Here is a 5668-nt window from a genome sequence, read left to right on the forward strand (position 1 = left end):
CAGCAAGCAGTAGCAGCATACAGTAGCAAGCAGCGGCAACAGCAGTTAGCAGCAGCAGCAAGCAGTATAGTATCAGCAAACAAGCAGCAGCCAGAAGTAGCAAACAGCAAGCAGTAGCAGCAGCAAGCTATATAGTAGTAGCAGCAGCAAGCTATATAGCAGTGGCAGCAGCAAGCTATATAGCAGTGGCAGCAGCAAGCTATATAGCAGTGGCAGCAGCAAGCTATATAGCAGTGGCAGCAGCAAGCTATATAGCAGTGGCAGCAGCAAGCTATATAGCAGTGGCAGCAGCAATCTATATAGCAGTGGCAGCAGCAAGCTATATAGCAGTGGCAGCAGCAATCTATATAGCAGTGGCAGCAGCAAGCTATATAGCAGTGGCAGCAGCAAGCTATATAGCAGTGGCAGCAGCAAGCTATATAGCAGTGGCAGCAGCAAGCTATATAGCAGTGGCAGCAGCAAGCTAGCAGTAGCAGCAGCAAGCTATATAGCAGTAGCAGCAGCAAGCTATATAGCAGTAGCAGCAGCAAGCTATATAGCAGTAGCAGCAGCAAGCAAGCAACAGCAGTTAGTAGCAGAAGCATCAAGCATAAGCAGCAGCAAGCAACAGCAGCAAGCAGTAGCAGCAAGCAAGTATATGGTAGCAAGCAGTTGCAGTTGCAGCAGCAAGTAAGCAAGCAGCAGCAGTAGCAGCAGCAAGCAGTAGTATCAGAAGCTAGCAGCAAGCAAGCAGCAGCTAGCAGCAGCAGCAAGCAACAGCAGCAGCAAGCAACAGCAGCAGCAGACAAGTAGAATCAGCAGCAAGCAAAAGCAGCAGCAAGCAACAACAGCTAGCAGCAGCAAACAGCAGCAGCAAGCAACAGCAGCAGCAGACAAGCAGAATCAGCAGCAAGCAAAAGCAGCAGCAAGCAACAACAGCTAGCAGCAGCAAACAGCAGCAGCAAGCAACAGCAGCAGCAGACAAGCAGAATCAGCAGCAAGCAAAAGCAGCAGCAAGCAACAACAGCTAGCAGCAGCAAACAGTAGCAGCAAGCAGCAGCAGCAAGCAGTAGCAGCAGCAAGCAAGCAGCAGCAATCAACAACATCAGCAAGCAACAGCAGCAATCAACAACATCAGCAAGCAACAGCAGCAAGCAGTAGTAGCAGCAGCAAGCAGTAGCAGCAGCAAGCAAGCAGCAGCAAGCAAGCAGCAGCAATCAACAACATCAGCAAGTATTAGCAGCAGCAACAAGCAGCAAGCAGTAGCAGTAGCAGCATCAGAGGTTGAGAATTAGATCACCACGCAACAAATTAAATTGGGTCAGTACAGGTCACACCCCTTTACTAGGTTATGTCCCTTTGTACTACACTAATGGTAATTCATAAACAAGCAAAATAATAATGCAGTTCATCAAATCAATGACAAAAATGAGCACGACCTGCAGCTGTCTACCATGATGTGTACTGATTCACCTATTCTGGACTAGTGTATATAGTAGACATTGCAAGCTATCTAACAAAAAGCTTGTAAAACAATTTAAGAAGAAGACAAGTGGGGTTTTTCATAAGAGAAAGAACATTTCAACCAATTAGATAATCAGTGATGACTGTACAAGTGAGAAGAGTAGACTGACATGTGTATATAGTTTGGTATTTCAAGTGTGTGAAAGGTAATCTGTGTCGTATTTATGGCTACCCTATAGGAAATGCATGGTGAACTGTTTGAGGTACTGTATCAACTCAACATAAATGTACCATAGTAGAACAACATAGTGTATCAAAAAGTGGTTGTATATACATGCCGGTGCACGGTGTGAAAAAATATATCAAGATTTCTTTCTTATTAGTACACCTGGCTGATGACCATAACATGCATGAAGTGTGCATGAGATGTTGAGCCATGCAGATGTGACTTACATGGCTTACTATATGTCACCTTTAAAGTTTCACCGATACACATGACAACACATTTTTCACAAATCAAATTAAAGACTTTTCTCCAAAAATGTGTGAGTTGACATTTGTAGCTAGCTCATAGCTTATTCCATTCCCAATTTTATACAAGGTACAAGTTTAATTTGTATAAAATTTACCGCCCTTTCAGTTATATATAATATATGAAATGTATATATAAATCAGTACCATGTATCATACAGTATGATAGTACTGTATATTAGGGATCATGAAGTTTTGGGCTTTCTTGCCCAAAAATATCACCCTAAAACCAGCCTCAAATTTCCTTCATAACAGCTTGGCAGTGTTGGTTAGGCACAGCCAAGCCCAAAAATACCTTCAGAGTGACCCCAAACCCTTCCAACAAGTTTCTATGGAATTTAAAAAAAATTTATTTAACAGAATTTTATTCTGACTAACTAACTGACTGCAGATGCCTTCAGCCAAGCATTAACTCAACAATGAATAAGGTTACAGACTTGATTGCTCCACTGTTCGATGTCGCTTCGTCCCGAGACATACCTTTTTGCCAATCGCAGTACGTACAATGGACATATCATGGACTCACCTTTGTCCTCCTTTGTGTTCCAATTCTTTTCACTGACAATGCAAGGTGTTGATTTGCGATCTGATAGTGTGATACAGCTTCCCTCTGGCTGTGTCATGCTTTTTGCTTGCATTTTCCATATGGATTCATTGCAGAGAAGTTTCTTATACTGTTCTTTGTTTGTAACGCTGTGGAACAAAGCTACAAACGAAGCATAATGGCCATGCTCCTATAAATAACATTGTTAATAAAGCTTCCAGGACACTAAATTTTTTAAAGCGAAATTTATCAAACTGTTCTCAAAAAGTCAAAGAATCTGCATATTTTACAATTGTTCGTACCATTTTGGAATACGCATCTGTTGCAAGTACATATCAACTCATTGGAACAAATACAGAGAAGTGCAAGATAGGTACGTAACAACTATAGCACATATAGTAGTGTAACTGCTATGATAGAATCTCTAAATTGGGTCACTCTAAGAGAACGCCGTAAGATTGCTAGATTATCCTTCTTTCATGATATTGTACATAAAGCTAGTGTAGTAAATATACCACCACATTTTCTGAGGACAACTAGACACACTCGCCACCACCATCCACTTCATTTTATCCACCCAAGCGCAAACACCACAGCATATCAAAATAGCTACTTCCCAAGAACTATCATTGATTGGAACTCAATATCGACCTCATTAATTGAAATGACTGATAAGAATTTATTTCTAGATAAAATTTGTAACTAACTAATCATTTGTAAATAGCTAATTGTACATATGTTCCTCCTTGTAATCCCCCCTCCTGTAATTTTTCCCCCCTGGGCATAATCAGTAAACACTGCCTGCCCAGTAATAATAATAAAATGCATCTCACTTGCCAGTGCATTTTTTTATATAAAAAAGAAAAAAAAGTGCATTGATTATTGGGGTGTGCGTTCAGATTGATACAAAATTATTTTATGGAATGCCTGGCGCCATTCTTTCTTTCAATGTGGTACAGGTGGATTCAGTAGTCATAATTGTGTTATTAAAAAAGTAAACAAACAAGTAGAAGGAAAAGAACAAAAAAACAGGGAAACAAGGGAACAGCTAAAAAGTTGTAAAACAAGGGAGGTTGCCTGTACCTGCAGATATACTAGTGGACATCTAATCCATAATTCTTGTTTCACAACTTCTTAGCTGTTTCCTTGTTTCCAAACTTTTTTGTTCTTTGATCCCTAATCCAGCTTAAAATTCCGAAGTTTTCCTTCTACTTGTTATTAAGATTATTTGGCTAACTATTAATTTTTGGCATTGTAGGGAACATGTAACCAGGTAGTAGTGGTGCAGATGGGTTCTGTATCCTTCTCTCTGTTATTGTAGGTTACTACATTAACTATATAATTTTGAAATATCAAAATTAAGTCTGTGAGTTAAAATTAATATGATGTGAATCAAAGTTGCTGCAAAACATTTTTCCAGGTTGCAATTGCAAGCTTTAGCTATAGATCTAACCAAGAGTTTATAATAGCTATGTAATGTACGTACCTAGAGCATACAATATGGCATGCTATCAAGCACGGTCAGTACAGGTGGTCTCACTGACATGTGATGTTGGTCTGTTGTTCACAGTGGTAAGCTCCATCTGTATAAATATCAAAAGTGATTTGTAGTCAGAAGATTATTTCGAGGAAGCTCTAATGTCAACTTGTACAGTTCTTGATGGTGAGTTGTCATTCTGCACTATTAATGAAACCTAACTTAGCTGAATATTCCTGTCAAATTTTACAATTCTTCAAAGTTTTAGAATACATCTTGTGTTTATGTTTCTTTGGGATAGCTATATAAGCATACCGAAGATATATACTACCATGCATAGCAAAGTGTGAAAAGGAGTGTATAGTTGCTGGAGCACTACTTACAGGTAAAAGGATAAAAGCTTCTCATGATTTGTTGGTCATGAGGACAATTCTATTATCATTACTGATGGAACGGTGGTATATTAAGTAAACCTCCACTTCAAGAAATCTTACTTTCTCTGTATGCAGTCTTAAAAGAGGCTGATACTCAGTTGTATGTTGTCATATAATAGGTGAAACTACGTACATAGCTGCACAAGGGGCTGATACATTAATAAGTACACGGCATTTATTTATTGTTGATCTTAATTATTGTATCAAATTGCAAGTTTGCAGCATAGCTCTAGCTTGCCTATTCTGCTGGCATAATTGAGCACAATAGGTTCTATGAATTAAGGATCAAGTATAATGACAAAAAAAATTCTATAAATGTGGAATGATCAACTTATTCTAACTCAATAGTCACTAACTCTATAAAGCAGGTTGGAGATGACTATTTTATTAGAGTGTGTTATGCATGTTACATGGAAGCAGCCAAACAGATTTTACTGTTAAAGTTGCCAACAGTATCACTGTCCATTCAGTGCAAAACATGGGAAATAAGCATAATGGATTGAATTTTTTTGAGCCTTGTAGCATAGCATGCTTAGAACTATCCTACTACTTATATTGTTTCTAAACAACTACAATACCCATTACTCTGTACATATATAGGGGTCCATACCAACAGTTCTCAATCCATATCAGTGTATGACATGACGTTAGCCACTAGTGGAAGATGTATTATACTCGGCAAGTAAACAAGTCTCCATAAGTTTGCTGTATCATCTCCAGGGGTGGAGTTTCTGAGGTTTGCAGAAACTGGTCAAATACATTAAGGCAATTAAAATTACATTGATTTGCAAAAGGTGTCAAACTCAAATAAAAATACTCTAATGCAACAGTAAACTACTCTAATAGAACAGTCACATTTTGTAATTTACCTATACAAACACAGGAAGTCTAAATCATACCTCAGAGGGTCCAAGACATGAAATTGGGGCAACTCAGAATGGCATCCATGTTGTTGTATGCTTCAAACGTACATAACTAGCTCCACCTCTTAACTCTCCTGATACATATCAATCAATTTTAAAGATAAAATTGTTACCAGATTCAAAGAACTCATGCAACACAAGATATGGAATCCTGTCACCAAAATTCCTAGAGCCACCCTTGATCTCCCCATTTGCTGTTGTAAATGATTACAATTAAGGTAATTTATGCTAAGGGGCATACATCTTACTTGTGTGTGTGTTGCGATGATGTTCTCCATTCTACAGTTTGTGTTTAACCTACCCCATTGACAACACC

The sequence above is a fragment of the Dysidea avara genome, chromosome 5 (genome assembly GCF_963678975.1).
Source record: "Dysidea avara chromosome 5, odDysAvar1.4, whole genome shotgun sequence".
Lineage (NCBI taxonomy): Eukaryota > Metazoa > Porifera > Demospongiae > Dictyoceratida > Dysideidae > Dysidea > Dysidea avara.